The sequence below is a fragment of the Chiroxiphia lanceolata genome, chromosome 3, assembly GCF_009829145.1.
Source record: "Chiroxiphia lanceolata isolate bChiLan1 chromosome 3, bChiLan1.pri, whole genome shotgun sequence".
NCBI classification, from domain to species: Eukaryota; Metazoa; Chordata; class Aves; order Passeriformes; family Pipridae; genus Chiroxiphia; species Chiroxiphia lanceolata.
The window spans coordinates 96143750-96169408 of record NC_045639.1 but is presented as its reverse complement, the minus strand read 5'-3'; the positions used below and the strand labels follow the sequence as shown (position 1 = coordinate 96169408).

At 37.2% G+C, this 25659-nt stretch overlaps 1 protein-coding gene across 15 annotated transcripts in view; it reads left to right on the top strand.

The window, feature by feature from the left end:
- Window positions 1-25659, top strand: part of DLGAP2 (DLG associated protein 2) — a 455535-nt gene that overhangs the window by 223540 nt on the left and 206336 nt on the right. The window lies entirely within an intron of this gene.

Here is a 25659-nt window from a genome sequence, read left to right as displayed (position 1 = left end):
TTGAAAAGGTGAACTCAGATTACACGTAACCTGAAAGGAGACAGACACATTTATGATCCCCCAAACTGATAGAGCTGAGCTTCAAGTTCTCATTCTGTGACAAGAGAGTAGAGAGACCATGGAAGAAGATTAACCACACCCATTTCTCTTAATGGGATGCAGCAGCATCCAGCACAAAAGATCAACTATGGATGTCATGGAAGATGTAACAGAAGAGGGACCAAGTCCAACATCGTCTTTGGAATTCTTGCTCTATTCCATTGATGCAGGGGGGTTTTTTTCCAGTCTTATAGCCTCCAAAGGATGATGGATTTAATGCCTACAGTGAATTTGGTCCCATTTTAGCATTTTAATATGTCTGTGGAAAACATTTGTACTCTTCTAAACTACACAGTACCTTTCTGCCATAATTATTTCAAAGTAGCAAGCTCAGGATTTGATGTATGCGAATGACTAGGCAATGCAAACTGAAGTGATTAATGTGTTTGAAATGGGACAGTTACAGAAATTTTGCACTAAGTTTCTTCTACAAGACAGATGAGGTTGAAAACTTTGTGCCTGAGTTTGTTCTCTATTCCTAACATTATCTTTTAGAAAGATCAGCTTCTGAATATGATGACATATAAAGACTTGTGCAAGATATTTTAACTAGACATTGACAAATCAATCATTCCAACTCACAGGGGAAAGAAATAGGCAATTTGTTACTGTCTCCAAGAATGATGGAGATAACAGGCAGAAGAGCTGGAGAAGAATCCTAAATGGAACACTGATAGAAGCAGAAACAAAATCAACCCTAGTTGACTGTGTAGTTGGCTACTATTCCTGCTGACTGATTGCAAGGTATTGCAATCAAAGTACACTTGCTGTTTGGGTCTAAATAACTATCATCATGGTGCAAACCTATGTTACCCTCACAACTAAAAATGAGATTACCCATTAACATCTAATGAATTCCATTTACAGTTAAAACTTCGGAAACAAACAACTCTAGAGATATAAATTTCACACTTAGAATTAAAAAGAGTAATGTTCCATATCATATTCTGGGACACTGATGCAGATCCATTATTAAATAATAGATAATATTAAATAATATGTTATTGTAGCTAAAAAAACCATCACAGTCACTCTATATGGTTTTCAGTATATCATTTTTGTCAGAGGGTATTTTTTGCAGAAAAACCTGCTGCCAGAGAATCAAGTGGTTCCAGGCTGAGAATTAAAAAAAGCCCAAATCAACGTTTGAATGACTTTTAAGGTTTAAAAGCTGTAGTAGTAAGCAGTGCAATTAAACACTGCACTTTATTTCTGAAAGGAGTGTAGGAATCCCAATTAAGGACTTTTTTTGTTGGTTTATATACTGGTTTATTGACAAGAGTTCTTTCATTTTATTATTTTTTTAATTCAGTAAGAGATCAGTGTCCTATTTTAAGCTGTTGCGAATCAGCTGCCATTCAATGGGCACCTAAGTGACTACAGTAATAGAAGACTCTGAGGCAGAATCTAACACATATAGATAGTTTTAAATAGAATCATAGAAGCATAGAATTGTTTGTGTTGGAAGGGACCTTAAAGATCATCTTGTTCCAACTCCCACCATGGACAGAGACACCTTCCACTAGACCATGTTGCTCAAAGCCCCATCCAACATGACTTCAACACTTCCAGGGATGGGGCATTCACAACTGCTCTGGGTAACCTAATCAAGTGTCTCACCACCCTTATAGTGAAGAATTTCTTCCTAATATCTAAATCTCTCCTCTTTCAGTTTATTAAATACATTATCATCCTCATGGCTGGGCTTCGCGAATGAAGATTTGGGAAGGCTCTATCCACATTTGCTACAGGCACATTGGTGGCTTATGAGGCCAATACGAGATAGACATATCTGATTGCAAAAGGCACAACAGAAAGACTCCTTAGGTGGTATATTCTGCAAGACACGGTGCTTTCTGCGTTGCCTTTTTTCCTCGAGAGTGATCCTGCGTGTGTTCTCAAAGGAGACAGATGCATTATAGATGGTGTGTCTCCAGGCCTCCCGATTTGAGGCCAGAGTAGACCAGTTATGGTGATCAATATGGCCAAGGCTGAGATGTTGTTTCAGGGAGTCCTTGTATCTTTTCTTCGGGGCTCCTCTCATGCGGCAGCCAGTGGCAAGTTCACCATAAAGGAGGATCTTAGGGAGGCGGTGGTCCTTCATCCTTGAGACGTGCCCTGCCCATCGCAGCTGTGTTCTCATCAACATGGCCTCAATACTTGTGACTGCTGCTTGTTCTAGAACAGATGTATTGGTCACAAAATCTGACCAGTGGATGTTTAGGATTGTATGGAGACAGCGTTGATGGAAGTGTTCTAGGAGATGCAGGTGGTGGCGGTAGATGACCCATGATTCGGAACCGTGTAAGAGAGTAGACAGCACTATGGCTCTGTAAACACTGATCTTGGTACTTTTCTTCAAGTGTTTATTATGCCATACTCTTTTATGGAGTTTTCCAAAAGCACTATATGCCTTTGCTAACCTGTTGTCTATCTCTCCATCAGTCTTACCATCCGAGGAAATGAGGCTACCTGGGTAATTAAACTGCTGGACTGATTTGAGCTCTGATTGGCCAATGGTGATATGGGGATGATGGGGGACTTCCTGAGGTGCAGGTTGATGGAGGACCTCTGTCTTCTTTAAGCTGACTTCCAGCCCAAAGAGCTCAGCAGCATCTGCAAAGCAGGATGTTAAACGCTGCAGAGCTGCTTCTGTGTGGGCAACGAGGGCGACGTCATCAGCATAAAGCAGCTCCCGGACAAGATGGTTTAAGGTCTTGGTGTGGGCCTTCATTCGCCTTAGGTTGAATAGGCTTCCATCAGTACGATATTGAATGTAGATACCATCTTCATCATCGAGGTCTGCTGTGGCCCTTTGGAGCATCATGCTAAAAAAGACTGTGAATAGGATGGGAGCGAGAACACAGCCTTGTTTCACACCATTCTTAATTAAAAAGGGCTCAGAAAGTGTGTTGCCATATCTGACTTGGCCGTGCTGATCCTCATGGAGTGAGATGATCATTTTAAGGAACTTGGGGGGACAACCTAAACGTTCCAAAATCTGCCACAGACCTTTTCTGCTCACAGTATCAAAAGCCTTGGTGAAGTCGACAAAGGTTACATAAAGACCTTTGTTCTGTTCCCTACACTTCTCTTGCAGTTGTCTGAGAACAAAATACATATGTATGCTTTTTATATAGTGATTGATTGGTTACTAAATTTTAAATTTCAGATAACATCTAGTATGTTTTGATTGAGTTCACAGAGACCTGCTTAATAAGCTGCATCAAATGTTCAGTGAAGCCAAAAGAAATTTATGAAGTGAAAGTCACACTATTTAGCAGAAGCAACATTAAATGTAATCTGTAGAAATGAATGATAATTGTTTTCAGCTAAAATGTGGGAACACAGCAGGGCAATTCCAAGAAATGCCAGGATAATCCTCTCTTACTGGCTCAGAAAGAGATAAATGCATTGTAAATATTCGCAGCTTTGATGTTCTCTTCAACTCACCAATTCCTTACGGAACATTTTTCACTCTGTGGTAAACATCTCTCCTGTTTCACCCTGAATTTAGAGCGCTAACTCCCCACCATTCTTCTTTCTGTTTCCTTGCAGCGTAGTGTATCATACTGCATCTACTGTTAAAATATGCACAGTAGAGGATTTTGTTTCTTGTTTGAACAGGGAATATATTGATTAATAAATGCTGCATAATTTGTTGGAAAAGTAATTGCTTATACAGTGGTAAGTTAGCTATACCGAAATTTTGGCAAGCTTTTTTCTGGCTGTAATTTCTAGTGGAATAACATTGATAACAGTGCCTCTCCTTGGGAGAAGTGACTGTAATGAATACTGATTTTAAAGAGATGATCTGAAATTTTAGCTTGAGGTTAATTTTAAAAGAAAAGGTCAAACCTACTGTGAAAAGAAAACATCTCTTGAAAATGTAGGGATTCATATGACAGTGTGCTCACTTATGTTTCGTAAAATAAATATACTTCATACCTGATTGACAAGCTCTCCTTCAGAAGATATGATATACCCTTCAGTCCCTATTCCACTTAGTTCAGAACAGGAACACTGAAACTGAGTCTGTTTTCCAGCTTGGTCTGGTCTGGATTTATAGTCTAATGTAGAACAGATCTCCAGTGGCCTGTGTAATCATTCTTTGAAATAGTAGGTGGTTGTTTATCCATAATGGTACAAGAGAAATAGACAAACACATTAACCAAAAGTGGAAGCAAAATTCAGTCACCTCTCCTGGTTCTGTTTTTAAGGACTAAAAATGAAACAAAGGAAGTGCATAGAGACAACAGCTCTATTCACTGTATAATTCCATCTACATAACTTCAATTTGTTTGGTATTTCCTATGATTTACAAATTTACGGTTTAAAAAATGTTAGTGTGGGTATTCAGATCTAAAGCATGGCCTCTTATATATATACCAACACGTTTAATAGACATTTGTAGAAACATCACATTTTGAAGAGACCATGCACTGGATTACTAGGCTTAAAATCTAACTTTTTACACTGTTAATTTTACTGAAAATTATTTGGAACACTAAAAGGAGAAGCTTTCTATGCTAGCTGCCAGTAGGTTTCTTGATAAAGTTCATGATGCTGACATCAGCCTGTCTGTTTTGGATTCACTGAAGTGATTGAGCATACAGCCCTGAATGAAGCAATGGTATTGCTGGCTTCTGGACAGCAGCCTCAGTCCTACTTTGCTCAGTCCTACTTTGATCGACTGCCAAGGGTTGATTTCAAACTGAGTTAAAACAAGTACCTTCTTTAATGACTGACTAATCCAAGTCTAGCGACTTAATGTATGATTTTTGTGGTTTTATTGTATATGAGAAACAAAAAGATAAAATAATACTCTTTTTTTCAACTTGCTTTGTTTACTCTCAAGTCAATTTGTGTCTCTTGACATTTTACTGCACTGAGTCGTGAAACAACTTTGATCCTCAAAACACATCTGGATGTTTACATCAGGTAACGAAGGCAAGCTCAAAGGCTGTTCTCTGAGTGCATATCAAAGCTTCACTGAGTGGACTGTTTTTCAGTTTAGTTTTTAAATGAGAAAAAAATAGTATTCATGCAAAAAAATAAAATTTTTAATTAAGCATATAGCAGGAATTAAACATAACCCTGAAACACAACATAATCCTGAAACACAACATCTCAATTTCTTAGGTAAGCTTGATATCCAAATCCATTCTGTCCTTTGTCTCTTTTCTCAAACTGATGCACAAGACAAGACTGGCTAAACTGATCTACTCTCTTCCCACTGTGCTTTTCTTTTTTGTCCTATTTCTATCCAGTAGACTTTGTAAAAGTCTAAATCAAACAATTGAGTGCTAGCACTTATGATTTGTTTGATTACTAACTTTTTTTTTACAGAGCTGCATACTTAAGGTATAAGATAGGTGGATGAAATGCCTTGTAGGTTCAATTACTTGGGGGTGTGATGATGAATGAAAACTGCTGCAGCTCTCGGAAGATCTGCAACAGAATGGCAATTGTTTGATCAACTGTGGCATCCTTGTTAATGCTCTGGTGAGAATGGAACCTTTCGGTAGTTACAGAATTCAGGCATGTCAGAGCTTTAGCTGTTCCCAAAGCCCAGTAATGTTGCAAGGATGGAAGGAGAGCTCACTTGCAAAACTGGAGCTGCTGTGCCCTGTCTGGTATGCGCATAACCCTTAATAAATATTTCAGTAGCTGAGGATAAGCAAACTACCTATTGGTGCCCTTGCTAGAAGAAGGTGAAGAAGATGAAATAATCTATTCTTGAAGAAAATTCAGAACTGGAGACATTATTTAAAAAATAATTTAAAAAAAATAAAAAAAACTCCGAAAAACCACAAAACAACAGTCTCAAAAGCAAAAAGACCCAAACCAAACAGAAAAAAAAAACCCACAACAAAAAAACGTGTAGAAAAAGAAGGTGCCATAGGAGCAGCAAAAATATTGCTGATACAGGACTATGTAGAAGCTAGCCTTGTGAGTTAACCAAAGGGTCAATGTCATAAGACACTTATACATTCTAGTATTGACCTTTTAGGCCATGAGGACACTGACAAATCTTCCACAGAATCTCAGGAGATATTCTGAAGTACACAGTTTCCAGGCCTTGGACCAAGAGCAATGTATGCACTTTTACATAAAAAATTCAGCTGTGAAATCACTGGTCAACCAACAACATAAGAGAGGTTAATATATTATTTGTTTAGTTGTCTGCTCAGCTGTGCAATTGAGCACATGCTTTGTGTTAAGTTTAAATATTTCATTATATGTCAATAATAATCACCTTAAGCCTATGCTGACATTTTTTGTTAAGTATATCTGTTTGACAGCTGTGGAAAAAGAGAAGTTATTTGTTTTGTAGATCAATAGGGCTGCCCCACCTACCATTGAATTCCTGTTGAAAACTAAGCATCATCTAGGCTCATAATTATGAAGTCAGCCTTAATTGTCAAGAATGTAAAGCTGAATACTACAATGAAGCAGTGTTGAATGGCATGAAAAAAAGGGGGTTAAGGGCTATATATTGAGAATTTCAAGGGTGTATGTATGCATTTCTGTTGTTCTGCACTTGCATACTCCAGTGACCAAAAATACGGAGCTGAAATAATAACTTAAAATTATCTGAAATGGGACCCACTTATGATTACTTTCTGTATGCAAACCTATATTTTAAAAGCCTGCTTTCCATGAGAACATTGCTACTGTTATTAACTGACAGTCAGGATGCTATGTTATCAAACTAGTGCATTTTCTATATACAGATATCCCATGATACCTCTAGCAGTTCACTCATTCATTGTAAAGACAGAGAATTAAGTCTCCTTTCAAGTGTCTTTGCTGATACAAAACCAGCACAGGCCTGTTTTTCTTGAAAAAGATGTTCAGACAAAAGCATATATGCATTCAAAATGAACACTTTTATAATTGTAATCAATTTTGAGCCTAATATGTTTTATGTAATTTATTTACTATTTAATGTAGGACCTCTTTTGTGAGAAACATAACCAGTTAATGACCTGCAAAATGCTTCTATGTAACTAAATTCTAAAAGCATTTTACAATTAATTGAATTAATTATGTCTTGAAACCTGGCATTGTTTCAAGACATTCATGGGAATGTTCTAGCGATTGATAATAAATCTGCCTCCCATATATATAGAAAATTTTTCTCTGCCTACAGCTGTGTCTATAATTTCATGGTGAATCAATGTACATATGTGTAAGCAGTCATAAGATAAATGGCCTTAGATTTAGCAGTTTTAATAGGAAAAATTATATTCTCATTTTAGATGAAAAAACATGTCACAGTTGTAAATATTAAATCACTTGAGAATTTGAGCTATATGAGTATTTACTTTTTCTTGTAAAATGAGGGTGAAATATCTGGGGGAAAGTATTTTGACCAGCTGTTCTGCTAGTTGCTCACAAGTGATATTTTAGATTTTTGGCAAGGTTTTTATTTATTTATTTATTGGTCAATCTAAGGAAAAAAATCATTGGAAAACAAGTATTCTGGAAAGGGCACACTCCAGGATGATCACTTCTGCAATGTTACTTGTGGATGAAGATTTTTGATTTGTTTTCCATTTTATATAAGTTGTGTATACTCTTTGATCGTGTTGTTTTCCATACCACAAGTCCCAGCCTGTAGAATTCCTGGGGAACAAGGCTGAAGAACTTTTTTGTTACTAATCTCTACAGACATTCATAAACTTAATCCTAAGCTTATTTCCAAAAATTAGAGTATCTGTTGATTACTCAGCTGCTCCACAATTCACCAATTACAGGATTAAGAAATAAATGGACCAACTTGCTTTAAAATGCAAAATATGGCCAGTGACCCACTGTGAGGGATTGCCCCTGGCTGGATGCCTAGTACCCTCCAGAGCCACTCTATCATTCCCCTCTGTAATTGGATAGAGGACAGAAAATATAAGGAAGGGTTCATGGGTTCAGATAAAGATCTGGAGAGATCACTCACTGATTACCAGCACGGGCAAAACAGACTCGAAATGGGGATATTAATTAAATTAATTGCTAACAGAATCAGAGCAGGATAGTGAAAACTAAAATAAATCTTAAAAACACCTTCCTCCCACCCCTCCCTCCTTCCAAAGTTCTGCCTCCTTTCCCAGCAGCAGCGTAGGGAGACAGGGAATGGGGGTTGCGTTCAGTTCATCACAGGTTGTTTCTGCTGCTGCTCAGGGAGAGGAGTCCTTCCCCTGCTCCTGTGGGGTCCCTCCCATAGGAGACACTTCTTCACAAACTTCTCTAATCTGAGTCCATCCCATGGGCAACAGTTCTTCATAAACTGCTGCAACGTGGGTCACTCTTCCAAGGGGTGCAGTCCTGGTGCACAGGTTGCTCCAGCATGGGTCCCTCACAGAACCGCAGGTCCTACCAGGAAAACCTGCTCCAGCGTGGTCCTCTCTGCACAGGTCAGCAGGTCCCTGCCAGGCCTGCTCTAGCATGGGCCTCCCATGGGGTCACAGCCTCCTTCAGGCATCCATGTCCTCTGGCGTGGGTCTCCTCCATGGGCTGCAGAGGCACAGCTGCCTCACCACGGGCTGCAGGGGAACCTCAGCTCCAGCACCTGGAGCATCTCCTCTCTCTCCTTCTGCCCTGACCTTAGTGTCTGCAGAGTTGTTCACATGTTCTCACTCCGCTCTTCTCTGACTGCAATTTTCATCTGTGCAATAACCTTTTTTTTCCCATCTTAAATATGTTATCACAGAGGCATAACTATGATTCCTGATTGCCTCGGCCTTGGCCAGTGGCAGGTCCACCCTGGAACCTACGAGCATTGGGTCTGCTGGACATGGGGGAAGCTTCTGGAAGCTTCTCACAGAAGTCACCCCTGTAGCCACCCTGCTACCAAAACCTGGCCATGTAAACCAAATACACTCATAAATGAACCTTCAAAATTCAAAAGAGTATTTTGTTATGCATGTCTGGGGTAAAGTCAAGGATTGGAAAAACATGTGAACTGTGAGCACCATTCCTGAGTCCTGGGTGAGTTATGTATCTTAGCCACATAGTGACAAGTAATACTATCTCTCCTCCAGCCTGTACACCCTTCACCTCTCACTGCTGTAGGCTATTCATCATCTTGCAGCTACAGTTACTGTCCTCCTTTGTCCCCAAGCATATTACCCAGCTCTTCTCTGTTGCTGTCTTTTCTCTTTTTTCAGCAACTTCAGACTTCCTCAGACTCACCTTCAAACTTCGTATGTCAAGCTTGCCTACAGCTTGGCTCACACTTGGCCCTGCTGTGGCTTGTTTACTTTGATTTAATTAAAATGCACCCATCCAGAACTCTGGGCACATTATTGACTGCCCGCCTTGCAGAACCTTTAATTTCTGCACTATTTTCACATTGCATTCTCTCTATACCTGGAACAACTTCTTTCTTCAATTACAACAACTAACCTAAAATTTCTCCTTCAAAAACCACCTTTTGAATCATTGCTAGGATTTAACCACCAACCCCCTTTTCTTACCTTCTTTAGCCAGGCAGGAATTTAATTTATTTCAGTCACTGAAGAAATAAACTACTGCAGTCAGGAAGGTCAACCTTAAAGTTATTGTTTATTTGTGGATTATTTTTTTCCTGGTGCTGTTAAGATTTTTGTTAGAATCAGGAGAGTATCTTCATCATATAAACACTAATACCTGCTCTGTGGCTAAAAAATCCCAGTGTATTTTCCACTCTTACCCAAGTACTTTTGGATGGGAAGAGTTAACAAATGGAAAAGTGTGTCCTCCTAAGTTAGCCAGTGATATAAAAAAAAAGAAGAAAAAAAGGAAAGGAAGAGAAAAGTTGTGTTTCTCACAACAAGCTCAGCTTTATTCTTAAGTGCTGAAAGCATCAATAGCACTCTGTAAAGTATGAATCATTCAAGCCATTAGGAACCTGAATAAATATAATTTATTAACCTTTTGGATGTTTTTTTTTCGTTTTGAGTTGTTGCTGGTTTGGTTTTTTTTTCCAAGCAAAGGAGCATTCTTATTCATCTTTTTCTTTCCTTATTCCTCTCTCTCTTTCCAGTTCTGTCCTCCAAAGCTCATTCTCTTCCTTTCTTCCAATGCCATTCTCTTACTACTCCTTCCCTCTGTATTACTCATGTGTTTAGCATTTGTTTTTCTCACACTCTTTAGCCGTAGTCTAATATCCTACACCTTACCCCACTACAAGCAAGAAAGAGAAATAACAGTGTCTGTGTGCCAGCATAGACAGGACACAGGAACAAACACAAAACCATGGATGAAATGCAAAGAGTAAATTTATTTTCATTACCTTGCCATCTGGGGGATCCTCAAAGCAGCACCTGGGCGGCAGCACCATGGAGCTTGGTCTGTGCTAGAGGATGGCTGAACATGCTGTTTTCATGCATCTTTCAGGCTTTCACACAAGCTTTCTTTACCAGTGTGCTTTGGTCTTTCCCACAGCAGAGTAAGAGTCTTAGGAAAGTTTGATAGGGTGCCTCTGATTATCACAGGGCCTATGTTTTCTAAATATAGATGTTCTGCTTGTCAAGCCCACAAGACTAAAGAATTGTCTATCTTGACCTATCTGCAAGTCACTTGAGTGTGTTTGCAATAATCCTTGCCATTTTTCTGCTGTTTTCCTATACCATGCCTCAATTCTGCTCATCTGACTGGTTTTTAAAAGACCTCTGTAAGGTGAGATGAATCTTCATTGACTGTAAAAGCAGAGGTCACAGAAAACTGTAGATATCAGCTCTTGGTCAGGTGACTCCCACCCTCAGTAACCACTCCAGTTTTCTTTGAAGTGCGTTCTTGGAAGGCCTGGATCCTTTGATCCAACAAACAGTCGAGATGTGATGCTGTCTGGATTGCCTGGCTCTGCCTCTGGAGCAGCCACAGGGACTCCTAAAGCTCTAATTTTTGTGCTTGGAGGGGGAATGTTTCTTGCTTATACATTGCTGGTGAAGAGAACTATCACTTGGTATTGGAAGCAGAATTAGGTGGGTTAGCACTTACAGGCATACTTGGACCTTAACACAGCAATTTGGATATAACGTGTGCATAGGAGGAGTACAGAGGAGCAGCAGAGGAACTGCATTTGGTGCTTTGCTACTCCTGGAGCATGCTTGTTGCTAGACTTGTTACAGAACTACTCAGTTTTCTTCTTGAAACACATTGTGGTTGGTGCTCAAGACTTCAAACAGCCTTTCATAAAAAAAGAAGTGGATAGAAAATGACAAAACTTGAATTCCTTCAACTTTAAGTGCAGTTGCCTGGAAAAGACTTGGAGAGAAAAAGAAGGGTTCAGGTCATCATAACACTCAAGGAACTTGGTGTCTGTTGGAACATTCCCAGTTACAAAACTGTTCTAGAAATGCAGCTTGTGAAAGGTGTTCTTGGAGTAAGACTATATGTACCTCTCTAAAACACTTCTGTTCCTGGAAAACCACTTTTAAGAAATACCCTTTTTGCGTCACCATTGTGTAGGTGTTATGGTATTTAGAACAAGATATTTATTAGAAAGCATTATACCGTTAACAAAGATCTTGACAAATCTGAAGTTCTTATCTGCATTTTCGGATCAAAGGTGTATTTTGGCTAAATATTTTAGTTTCTATTATTGATCTAACTTTGGTTTTGGTTTCCATTTTTTAAAATTTTTAGTTTTCCCTGATAGGTGCAAAAGATAAGTCAATATATCAATGCAACAGTAAAACACTTGAATGTTACTGTAATCAGTGTTTCATTGTAGTGTTTCATCAGTTTTTAGTATGCAAAGTATTGTTCAAATTACAAAAATTCTGTAGTTTTGTCTCTTTTTTTATGGTAAATTCAGTCCCAGAAAATCAAGCATTACTGAACTTTATTCTGACTCTAAGGGTGGTTAAAACTGGTATAATACTCTGTTGAGAAAAAAAAAAAGTGATGCTGCATAAAATACTTCTTTTTATTAATGTTTCTTTTGGCATGGAAGTCTTTGGAGTATGCTTCTAAGCGCTAATCAGAAACGCTAAAAAGTGTTTAATGTTTTTAATTTTCATTTCTTAATTTAGGAAGACTTTAATTCATGATTTAAATACTTGGTTATCCTCAGAAAGCTTGGTTCAGTATTTTTATTTCTTCTATTTATTCAAGTATGAACTTATTTTTTATGGTTTTAAAATGTTTTTATGTTTTTATTGCCTTTTTTTTTTAGCAATGTTTTTATTATATTCATTGAATCTTAAAATGATTGGAAGGGACCCTAAAGATCATCTAGTTCCAACCCTCCTGCCATGGGCAGGGGCACCTTTCACTATACCAGGTTGCTCAGAGCCCCATCCAACCTGACCTTGAACCCTTCCAGGGATGGAACATCCATAGCTTCTCTGTGCAACCTGTGCCAGTGCCTCACCACCCTCGCAGTAAAGAATTTCTTCCTAATATCTAATCTAAACCTGCCCTATTTCAGTTGTAAACCATTCCCCCTTGTCATATCACTCCATGCCCTTGTAAAGAGTCCCCCTCTGTGTCTCTTGTAGGCCCCTTTCAGGTACTAGAAGACTGCAATTAGGTCACCCCGAAGCCTTGTCTTCTCTGGGCTGAACAACCCCAACTCTGTCATACTTTCTTCGTAGAGGTGGAGAGGTGCTCCAACCCTCTGGTCATCTTCATGGCCTGATCTGGACTCACACCAACAGTTCTTCTTCTGGGGGTCACAGTCCAGGTGGGGTTTCATGAGGGGGAGAATCACCTTTGAAATGTGTGTGACTGAAGAAGAAATTTTGCTTTCTTATAGGTAAAGTATATTATATATCCCATTCTGGTGATAAATAGCCTATAGAAATCCAGGTACTGTGATTAGATGTATAGATAAAACAAGGGAGACTTGTTTTTAGTACAAGAGGTTGTAGTCTCATGAAAGGTCAAATTTTTAACAATTCCACCCTATTTGGGCTCTGTTTTTGCTTGCGTTGTAAATGAGTAAAATTTCATTAAATGATATCTGACCTTTTTAGTGCACATACTCGCATTTTGAGATTCTAAAAATTTGTCTTGATTTATTCTTGATCTGTAAGAAAATAATAACTTTTTTCTTAAATGTTTTCTAATTATTTTGCTATTCGTGTACAAGGGCTAATTAAAGTAATTTTAGAGGAGTTGAAAGAATTTATTTCAAAAGCACAAGATTCTTGTTGCTAAGCTTCACTGTCCATTTCAGTCTTTGAATTAAGCAATCTGCTCCCCAGTATGCAATCCTAGCTGCTTCAAAGTCCACTACACCAGTAGATTCTGACATTTGAAACTATGGGAGCAAATTCAGAGAACAAAAAAAAGTTTGAACTATTGAAATCGCACAGTATTTCATATGCTTCTATATGTGTTTTTGCTATCAGCCTAGATCATATTTAGCTTCACAGGGATTTTATCACATGCACACAGCAATTCACTCCAGTAAGTTTCTCATGTCCATTCTTTTTTCATCTGCAAATTCAGCTGAAAGTTTATTCAGAGTAACAGTGAAAAAAATTTATTTTCACTTTACAAGAAGGATAAGTAGCTGTCATTTAATTTTCTTGAGACCTTTAAAAAATTAGATTTATCTAAGTAAATAGCATATGTTCTGAAATTATTTGTTTGTTTGTAATTTAGAGTTTACATTAATATGTTCCACTGTAAATTTAGTTGTTTCTAACTCCATGAGATCAGTTATGGAGATTATGGGCACTGAAAGAAATGGGGCTGCCACCACACAGGGTTCAATTTCAGGATTTGTCCACTGATCTTTCTGGCATTCTCCTTTTATTCATATTGTCTCCTAAACAGCATCTGGTGTTTGTCTTTTAGTTAACCAAAATTCCCAGGATCGTCCTAAACCAGTGCATTGATCCCACACGTTCACACTCGCATCATGTTTGACTGTTTTCAACCATGGGAAAAACATGCAGATCAGGCAGACCATTAAGTGATGTTTGCTTTGGCAACACATCACTCTCTTTATCAAAAACATCAGTCAAGGCCAAAACACTCCTTTTTGATCCTAATTAACTGAATGCAGGTGCTGCTGGCTCAACTTGTTCCCACAATCAGTCAAGGTTATTTCATTTTAATATTATTCGTCTTTCTGTGTGAAGACATCTTTGAAGATGAGTAAGATTCGAAGTCTGCTAGACAGGATCTACAGTATGATTTGGATTAATTTGTTGGTATAAAAGAGTTTCTGTGTTAAGTAATAAGTCTTATTGCACTAACAATGCTAGTGACACTGACAGACCTCTGACTCTACAGCCTGAACACGATTGAATTGCTTTACTCTATGCCATCATGAAGACCTTTTATGTTTCCCACTCTACCTGAGTAGTCTAGAAAATATATTTGTGCTGAAAGTGGATTCAAGATCATAATCCTTTATTTATCTCATAAATCTCAACGTAATATCCAGCCTAGTGTGAGACTATGGTAATTAAACTCTATATTGAAAGCTATATGCTTCATGGATCATTGGATATGCTAATTACCTTTTATTAGGACTGTCACCTGTATTTATGTTGTGGTAAGCAATGGAATAATTTCATGTATTTGGTAAAATCAGTAGTTATGGAGGTATCTTAATTGTGGTGGGGTTTTTTTAGATAAAACAAAAATCTGATACTTTTTTTTCTCTGTACTCTGGCTAAATGAAACTGAACATCTTACTCTAAGTAGGTCTGTTGAGTCTTTTTTTCACTTCATAAAGTGTATTTGCAATGTATGATGTGTTTTCTATTGCAACTGGTTTTACATGTCCTTTTACCTTTTTCTAAATTGGAACAAACTGTTCTAAGCTTGAATTGGATAAACAGATCTATTCTGTGTAATTCAATAACTGCTGATAGATGGTTTATATAGCACAATCTGAGATACTATCAATACCTTTTCTCTTCTCTGCCATGATACAAAAGCGCTAACTCAGTGTCACAAATAAGTGGAGTAGTTTTCTCATTTACAACAGTGGTGTTCAGGATATTCTTTGATTTTATGTTAAATTTTATTTTTAATTTTTATTTAGCTATTAGATGTGATCAGGCCAAACAGGCAATGGAATAAATACATATGAACATGCACTTCAAATGTAGCAAAATTCTTGTTTGTATTTTATCTGACAATGCTATAATAATGTATGACTTCCTTAATTACAAAAAAAGAGGTAGAGTTAGGCTTTTTGCAATATATAGAGAAATTAATACAAGGAAATCACAGAGAAATGTGGAATGTGTCTTGTAAAGCAAAAGGCTACACCAGTCTGTCCTCTTTATGGAAATAATCCAAAGTTTATTATAAAAACAAAAATATTAGGTCAAACAGAAACTGGTACTATTATATTTTTCCCCTGAAAGACTTTGGCATTTCAATATAGAATATCAAGTTTCCAAGTAAAAAAATGTTGTTTATTGTAGGTGACATTTTGACATTTTATAACACATTCATTTGACAAATAACTGTTTCTATAGCAGTTCCTGGTGATGTGCAAACTATACCCAAATGGGTGGGTTTTTTAGTTCTCTGTTGGGTTGCCAAAGAGTCAACTCCAAAAACTGCCTATCAAAATCTGTTCCCAAATTCTGAGTGAGCTCACTGGGAATGCAAAAATCCAGAAAGTTAAAAAGAGGAACTTTGTTCTCAGAAAACTAATGCTTTTTAGTAGAAAACAATAAGACAATAAAGGCACATGTAATGATATTCTGATTACCTGTGTCTACTTCAAAATACCATTTTAGAAATCATAAAGCTTTTATATTTGTTTCAGTCTAGCTCAGTAACAGCCTAACTCTGCTCTGCCTCTGAAAGTTATGGTGTTCTTCAGCACTTAGAGGTGTGTGGTTTGTTTATCTGCTCAAATGCATTGTGGTACTAATGCAAATTTTGAACCAGGGTAAAAGTCTTTACGTAACCTCTCCCCTAAGAGTAGAAATATATCTTCAGAAGGACATAGTTTAAAAATGAAATCCCACTTTATATATATTAAAAGAAATGTCTCTGATGATTTCTCTGGGAGCAGTAGTGACCTTTGTTTGTAGCTGCACTAAATCCACTTCTGCATAAATTTGAGTACTTTGCGTATTTTTCAAATTTTATATTTTTTTATGACATTTTAGAGTTGTTTTCTCTAAGTTTCTCATCAGATCATGTTTTTTTCCAGCATGCTCTGTTTTGTTTAAGCTTCACTGTTTTCTGGTAAATGAAACTGTATTTATTTTTGCAGAAATGTTACATCTGTAGTGAAACTCACGGGAATCCCAGTTTTTTAGCCTGAGGTGGTTGTTTTGAACTTGGTTCCAGATCAATAGAAATTTTTCCCTTATTAAGTTATATATACTGTGTGCTTATGTGAAAAAAATTTAAAGCATAATTCTTGGGCTGGATGTCCAAGTAATAGTTAAGAGTAATCAGTATCATGCAGGAGGTCTCAGCTTGTCCACACTATCTGGACACTGAAGTAGAACTCATATTATTCAGAAGTGGTGTGGAAGCATGTGGGGCAACATGATTCAACTTTGCACATACCTTCTTTGTGATAAAATTGTTGTCCGAATTATCTCAGAAACTCAGGTAATGTCAAAGATGAAGTTTGCAACCCCTTCATAGTTTAATGTGATGGATTTAACAGTCTATTCAATACTGTAACAGTTCCTCCAGTATCAGCCTTGTCAGCACAGCATTTCAAAGACAAATTTACCATTATATTCCTCCCTGTCAGTAATTATCCATTTGTTTAAATATATATTCTTACTTAAACATTTGAAAATCTGCAGCTACTAAGTTGGCATCTCCAGTTCTAATGGATTTATCCCAGTGATTCAAGTAAATTAAAAGCTTGAGGTGGCTTCATCAGCAGTTATTAGTTTAGAAATATCTGATATTAGAAGTGGCATATTTAATTGCTTATACTTGGCCCATTTATAGTGGTCAATAATGACAGATTCAAATAGATGACATCAAGAAAAGTCAAGTAATTTAGTTCAGTCTCTGAGCTCTGTCAGGATCAACTACACCTAAACAAGCTGGACCAGTGATATATCGGTATTAAAAAACTTTCAAATAATCGATTCAGTAACATTCCTAATTTCTTTCACCCTAACAGTTGAAAAGTTTTGACTAGGCAGTGTTGATAGTACTTTTTTTGCAAATTACGTTGGTTTCTTCTCTACCCTACAATGGGCATTGATCACCCTTTTATAATACATTTTTGCATGTTGGAAGAATATTACTGTGTCATACTCAGTATTCTCAACTTTAATTATTACTCAAACTAGAGATTACTGGAATCTTTGCTTGCAGGTTAAATATTCTATTATTTTTCTAATCCCTTTTACTAGTCTTTGCAATTTTCTTCATTTTATCTTCATCTTCCTTAAAGTGTTCTTGGGAAAAGAGGACACTACATTACTTGTAGCTCACTGGTGCTGAATTGTGCACCATTATTGCATGTTTATCTGCTCTCTGTGTGTTCTCACTGTGTTTGATTGCTGTTTGCTAGGTAAAACACTTTGTGCTTGCCTCCACTAATTCCAACCAGCTGCTGAAATTTTAATGCCCTAGTCTAAAAATAATTTTTATTCCAGCTTCCAATGTGCTACACCCTTAGTCTAACAATCAAATTTGGTCTTGTCTTTGCCATTATAAATGGAACTTGGGAAAATACTTGGTAGATCTCAACCTTTCCTGTTCCCAGTCTAGTCCTTGAAATCCTCTTCTGGTTTGACAGCAAATCATTGGTAATTGTTTGTGAGAAATTTGCTGACTGTCAACCCATCTGATGGTGATTACATTTCCTGCTTTACCTTGTTTATGAAAATATTATATGGAATAGTGTCAAAATCTGTGATCAAAAGTCAGAGTATATCATATCTGCAATTTCCTTTTACCCAGTTGACTTGTCATAGAAGGAAAGTAGATTGGCTTGACATAAGTTCTTCTTGACAGATGTAGACATGTTCTTGTACGATCTGATCTTCCAGAACTTGTAGATATCGTGGTTAATACTGAGCTCTAAAGTTATTAATTTGACTAGGTGGTTCTCTGGCCCTAAAAGGTTTTCATTGGTTCGTTTGGAGTTCTTTTAGCTTCTCTTACAGGTCCTTGATAAATACTTACTCATATTCAGAATTCCAATGGCTAATTTCCTAAAAACTTCAAAGTGAATATTTTCAATCTCTGCTCCAATGCTCACATTTGACTGATCTGCATCTTCTTTCAGCATGTTTTCTTTGTCAGTGCATGTTAATATGCTTGTTAAATTAATTCTGTTAAATGGGTCTTCAGTATTTGTCTTTCATGTAAAGGTTTAGGAAAAAGGCAATGAATAGGTTACCCCTCTTTTTTATAATCTGTAATTTGGTCTTTGTTCTCTTTTACAATCTTTTGTTTTCATTGTTCAAATACAGTTATGAACCCTTTTTGTTGCCTTCTCTTCCTTGTTCCAATAAGAACTTTTTTGGGTTTTCCACAGTAGTCTTTTTTATTTCTTTTCATATGAACACAAACTACTCCCATGCGTTTCTGTGATTTCTTTTCTGCTTTCAGATCATTAAAGAGTTCCTTGCTCAGCCAGAAAGATTTCTAGTTTCTCTTCCTCTATTTCCTTCATATATGTAAAATTTGTGCATTTGATAAAAAGTACATTCTTGCTAATGGGAATATTTTCCAACTGTATGCTCAGATTAGTTGAAATGTTTCTTGCTGTGTTTCTGCACTTACTAGGATGTGTTTTTTGAATAAGCTACTAGATATACCACTTTGTTTTTTCAGACTGAGAAAAAAAAAGACAGAATTTGAAGTGTACACACAAAGATGAAAAACGTCTCATGGCACTGATGATAGCAGAAACAGCAAAAGATTCAACTTTCAGCAAACTGTGGCACTTAGATTAACAAATTTTTAGTTGTTTGAGCTTTTCTGTAGCTTTTCACAAGGACAGGCAGCTCTTCTGCCCTTGTTGTTTTGGTCAGGACAGCATCAAGAGTGTATAGCTAATTGGATTGCAGTTTCCCCCCGCCCCCCAAAGGTAAAGGCTAAGATTGAGCAGGAACTGGAAGATACTGTCTCTGAAGGAGACAGGTGCTGTCAATCACATTATCAGTTATAACTTTTTTTTATGCAAGATAGCAGCTCTTGGCAATTGCAGAACCTGGAATTCAGTAGGAACCAGCAGCTGGGAGATGTCTTCATCAATGCCTCTGATGATGCTGTTGCTCTTAGCTCTTTGTCCTGTATTAGCCCTGCTTCATAGAACTACCTATCCTGCAGCTACTGTCTCCAGCATCTCCACCTTATCTTGCTTACTCCAACTTAGATTTTCTTTTCAAGAGGTTTTTGAAGTCCATTTCCGATATTTATTTTACTCAACCTTCCAATTAATTCTAATACTAGCTATAATAGCTGTTTTTCCAATTAATTTTCTCCCTCTAGGTATTTACTGAATTCCTTACAACTAATTAAGCGTAAATCTTACATAGCTGCTCACTGGATCAATAAAAACAAAAGCCTTGTATATCTTCACTTTCTTCTCAGATCTCCTATTATGAAATTGAATAAACTGGGCTCTTCCTTCTTCCTGAATTTAGAGGAAACATACTCCTTATGAAAGTATGTCTGCCCTTAAAAAATTATTCATACCACTCAGGTCAATATTGCAGTTCTGTGATTTGTCTCACAAAGTAATGGTAGAAACAATCTTTGTCTAAGTTCAGTTGTTTACTAGGACAGAGAAAATGTTCTGCCTCAAGAGAAAATGATTTCATGAAGAATTCAAGAGTAGAATTATGTACATGTCAGATTATAGTAAAGCTTTAAAATACAAGAAGCAACTTGCTTGAGTCAGAAAATAATTTGAAAACTGCAGAGTGTGGGTACCAGTTATTTTTAGTCAGCTGAAACAGTTTCTTCTCTATAGGAAAAATGTTATCATTCAGCAGCAGACACCAATACACTTCACTTGAGAATTTTTGCCAGATAGTGTCATATGGATTCTAAAAGACTGTATAATATCTCCAAATTTATCATGATGCTGTTTGCAAAGGCAATAAAGTCATAAAGCATCACTATGGTATTGTGTGTGAATTTATTCTTTCATATTCTTTTTTGAGATCTAATCAAAAAGTGTGACTATCCCTACTCTGATTACATAGTCAGTCTACTCATTTCCACAAGTGAAAATGTTTACTCTGGACATGACAGACAACATGCAGATGTTTCTTCATAACAAATTCTCAAAAGATTTTGATTCTACTAGCCTTAATCCTTTACATTTACACAGACTAGGAACCTCTTTGGCTCTACACATGTGAGAGATATATATACATATATATATAAAAAATTTATTTATTTATTTATACTTATTTATATTTATATGTGCATGCACAGTAGTTGACTTGTAACCTTACCAAAGAAAAGAAAATGCGTAATCTAAGTTTCAAAAGTAAGAGAGAATAATGTTAGTGATTTCAATGCTTAAAGAAGGAAAAGTGTTCTAACCACTGGGGGTCTGAAAAAAACACTGGGGGAAACAGAAACTCTTGCTGTTCCTAAATGGTGTGTTTCTACCATCCTTCCTACAAAGAGTCACAAATGTGGTGTTTCCTCTTTACTGAGATTTAAATCGATGCAGTGCGGTCTGCCGTGGAAAAATGCTGAACTTACTCAGCTGGGACAGAGGGCACTGAGAAGGTTGCTTTGAGTATTAGATGGGATACATAAAACAAATTTCTTTTAAAGTTTGGATCCTAGGCAGTTCAGAGTAGACATTCAATGTTAGTTGTCTGAATTCTTTTCTGAATATTCCTCAATTGTCCATGCATCAAATCAGACATAAAGAAAATAAATCAGTTTGTGAAATGCTCTTATTCTCTAGAGTTTAATAATCTGTGAGGCTAATAACTACAGAGATTATTTGACTGCTCATTTGAGACAACAGAATATTATTGTATAGATGCATGTTAAGTGAGCACCCACTATCATGAGTTCTGAGTGAAGCCAGAACCCTGTGGAAAATAGAATCAAAACATGTAATTAAGGCCAGTCAGGCTAGGGTGGCAAATTGAAGTACCCCAGGAAACTTTAATTCTTGCACTTCCTAACTATTGAAAGGCTCATTTATGAAAATGATGCTCTTTAATGCATTTTTGTCTGCGTGTATAATACATATTTGTAGCTATTGGTTGTTTGTGATTGAAAGTCTAATTAATTGTAATGTTGCCTACTGTTTTTCCATGGAAATAGTAGGGGGCTTATTTTTTACTTTTTATGTGGATTTGTAGCTTTTAGCACCTTTCCAGAATATCAAGCAGCTTGTCCCAATTTTCACTATCAATAGATGTTGTCCAAAGGAAAAAAAAAAAAAAAAAAGAAACAACACAGCTGATATTTCAGTAGGAGCTGCAAGCATCAGCTACAGTCTGTGGACACATATTTCAGCCTGAACACTCCAATTTATTAGCCTGGGAATACGTATAAACTTTCCTCCAAAGGAAATGCCGAATACAGAGAGGCACTTCTTCCCTTATTGTAATCCTCTCCAAAGAGAGCTGTTGTAGTGCTTGCATTCGCTTAGTAAGTTTGGCTATTGGCTAGCAGTTTGCAGCTGCCTGGATCACAGGACTATGTAGAGGAAGATGAGATTCTCTCTACCACTTCTATTAGGAGCATGAGCTCTTTCCTTGCCATCTATATTTCCTGTGGAGAATCACACATCCATAATAAAAAGGAAAGCTAGGAGAAGAGCACTACAGAAAACCTACCAAAATGAAACAGTGGAACCAAGAAACACTCCTATAGCAACCTCACCATGATGTATTGTACAAACATAAACCCAAGTAAGTAGTTGTGCACAAAATAGCAAAAAAACTCAGAACAAAGCATGTGGAAAAGTATCACGGGTATGCTTCAGAGAGCACAGTTCATTGTGTCTGTTGCTTCTGACAGACTGAATATCCCTCTTCTCATAGCCATGTCAGAAATACTCTGCAAGACTGAAACGTAGATCAGAAGTTAGGTCCAGTAAAACTGACTGCTCCTTCCAACAAAACAGTGAAGAAGAGCCATCAACAAGTTCTTATTAAACTTCATGTTAGAAATGCATTTCCTACTGGACTGTGTGGGAAGGATGAGTGATAGGCTCTCATTGTGTTCCACTTTTATACTCTTCTCCTGCAGAATGGCTACACAGTAATTTTCAGCAGTAAACCAGTTGCTTTGCAATTCATCAAAATTGGCTACTCTTTATTTAAATAACTGTTAACATTTATGTATGGTACTTCAGATCTGAGATGCTGGCATATCTGTGTTTAAATATTTACTAGAATTTTTGTATATGTTTTAAAATATTTAAGATACGTCAAATGGGAAGAGGCTAGAAACTGGCTTCAGAACCTGTGAATAGTATGTACTGTGTTGGAAAAGCATAATTTAGCAAAAACTTTGATGCAAAGTAGTTCAAGTGCTAAAATAGTCTGTCTTTATAAATGATTATTTGAAACACAAAGTGAGGAATTGTGGAAAAACCCATGTAGTTATAATCTCTCTAAAAAGAATTAGCTATCAAGGTCATGTTCCTTGAGGGAATTCCATTTGTCTGTCATGATTGATGTTTTTCCCTTTCAGATATTTTTTCCTTTCTCCTATCTCATCACAATAGGTAATTCCACACTGTCCTCATCATGCCTGATTATTTCCACCTTTGCATTCATCTTTCTAGATAAGCGAGGTATTATCTCTCCCATATATCAAATGTGTTGCATCTTGACTTACATTTCTGTTTCTCCAGACCTTTCACAAAGCTGTCAAGATTCTTCTCATTCTTTTTTTTTTTCTCCTCATCAGACCTTGCACAGTTCTGCTTCTGTCTGAATCTTTCTGCTTTTTTTTCCTCCCTCATTCTCCATCAGTCCCATATAAACACTGTCTAGCTTGGTCCTTTTATTGCTTTCAGAGTTTGGCTTTCTCACCACAGCATGTGACCTCTCCAGTTACTAAAAGATTCCTTTTTCAAAGCCATCTATTTTTTGATATCTTTCTCTTTTCCAACTCAGATGCTGAACATGTGTATGTTAATGTTTGTGAATGCAGACATTTTTATGTTTACAACCTTTGATTTTTGATACTGCCTGAGGTTGCAGAATCTGGTAGCCCAAACCAGTGTGGTTCCTATGGCTCTGCATCCCCAGGCTCAACAAGGCTGAGCACTTATTTCTAGTAGGCATATAAGTGTATGTGCATATATATATATACACACAAACACATATATCACTCTTCATATGCATGCATATATTTGTATCCATATATACATGTGTATATACACACCTGTGTACTACAGAACACTTTAGTAGCCAGCCTTAGACTCTCAGTCTGCCAACAAGTTAGCCACTGGATCCCAGGTCTCCCCAGTTGCTGACACGTGGACACAGGGGCCTTGGAAACCCACAGCGAGGGTCTGGTTGCTGGTGTTCAGATCTCTCATCCTATTTGCCAGGTGGTCCAACTTGATGCTCACTAGCATTCACGAGTGCCCACTGGGAACAGAAGTGTATCCACAGAAGGTAGATATTATAGGATTAAATGTGTACGTAGAATAAACTGTGGTGATCAAGCACAGGGCATAGTAAGGCAGGTATACTGTACCAGCCTGTTTCCAGCTGATTAACCCTTTTTATCTGATCTACTCCATATATTGCCACTCCTCTTCCTTCCTGAGCCACCTAGATACCTCCCTTTCTCCACCTTAGGTCCTTCCATTAAACACCCCATAATAAATTCCACACATTCTCATAATTTCTTTGAAATTTCTTTCCCACAATTTCTTTAAAACATCCCCTCTGAAAGTTTTATACAGTCTCCAAAAATGTTCTTTTCCTTCATCCCACAATGAATCTCAAATCCTCAAACACAACCACCCCCTTCAGTGCAGAACATGGCCATGCAAGAGTGTTTCTTTCACTGAGTCACCGTGGGGTGTTTCACCCTGGGACTGTGGTGTAACCACTCCCCTTGCTGGTCTTAGGGAGCAGCCAAATCAGTGAGCTACTTTTCACTGATTAGGTTGATTGGGTTCCTCTGCCTGGCATTGCTCCTCCAGTCCTCACTGGGCTCTTTGTGTTAGTGGTAATTAGCCTTTAATAAAATAAAATAAAATAGTCTACCACACTGGAAAAAGCTCCATGCTGTCCACGACATGTAAATAATCCTGCTTTGTGGAAAAGTTATCTTTTTTTCCTCCTTAGAAAGATGTACACTTCTGGGTTGGTAGTTTTACTAAAATCTAGTGCTAAAGACTAACTTTTTATCACAGACAGGATTTTGCAGAAGTGTTTTAGTGATCAAGAGTTGATTAGAACTATCAAGAGTAAGAGTCTACTTTCTTGTTTGGTTTGCCATCTTCTTTAGTGGTCTGGTATTTCATCTAGTAGCAAATCCATTGTGTTCTGCCTAATGTCTGACTCCTTAATACTCATAAAGTCCGTTTTTCCGTGGGGGCGGAATCACTCAATGTCCATGATTAACTCTTGATATCAAAGTTGTATTTAAACTGTGTCACCTTATCATGCAATGACATTTCAAGGCCCTTTACAAAAGACTTGTTTGTTGAATTCTGTGGTGTCTACTACTGATCAGAATGACTGAGAGCCCAGAAGGGAAATAAGTGAGCTTTCAGTTCTGATTTAGGGCAAAGGAGAGTTAGCGTCCCTGACAGAGTTTGGCATAGAGCACAAGAAAGACTGGGATACCTGGAGAAGAAATGGCAGTATAGCTATCCCCATGCTCTCAGAGAATGTAGGGTACAGTCAGGTCTTTTCAAACTTCATTGGAGTGTTAAAAGTGAGACTCATGAAAAAAATCTATTTGGATTAATACTGAAAAGCTTGGAAAGCAAACAGTGTGTGTATCACATTCAAGATAAATGACACCTCAGCACCTATTCTGATCTTAACAGTAGCCATATATAAAAAAATGGTGAAAGCTTTGTGAGAAGTTTTAATAATATGAAATTGTCATTCTAAATTGGGAAGATGCTAAAAATTTTTATAATTTCATCTGAAGTGAGTGTCTAGAAAGCATTTTGATTTTGTTCTGTTTACTATTTTCTTAAGTAGCGTGTCTGTCTTGGGATGGAAGGGTTCACTGAAAGTATAGACACAAGCATACACAAAAACTTCTTATGCGTATCCTGATGTTAACTAGAGACATTTTCAATATGCATCCAATGATGAGTTTTATTTCATAACAGGAACAGTTACTGAGAACAGTGCTAGAACAAAGGAGTCCAGGTTTGAGAGTATGACATCTGGAGTTCTTTTATACTTTAAATATTCAAATTCTGTGAAATATTTGTATTTTCCAAAAATAGATTAGTAACCTGAAAATATTGTATCACAGAGATATCAAAAAATGAAAATGTAAAGTGGAGCAAAGCTTTTTTTTATATTCAAACTATTAAGGGTAGTTCCTGAGGCAATGAGATAAATATGGCTAGAGAAACATCAGTGTAGAATGGGAGCAGTATGATTATTAGTTACGTATATAAGTTAGTACACATTTGTGCTGTACTGCCTCAAATCCCTGTAGTACTGAGTTCTCTCTGTCTGC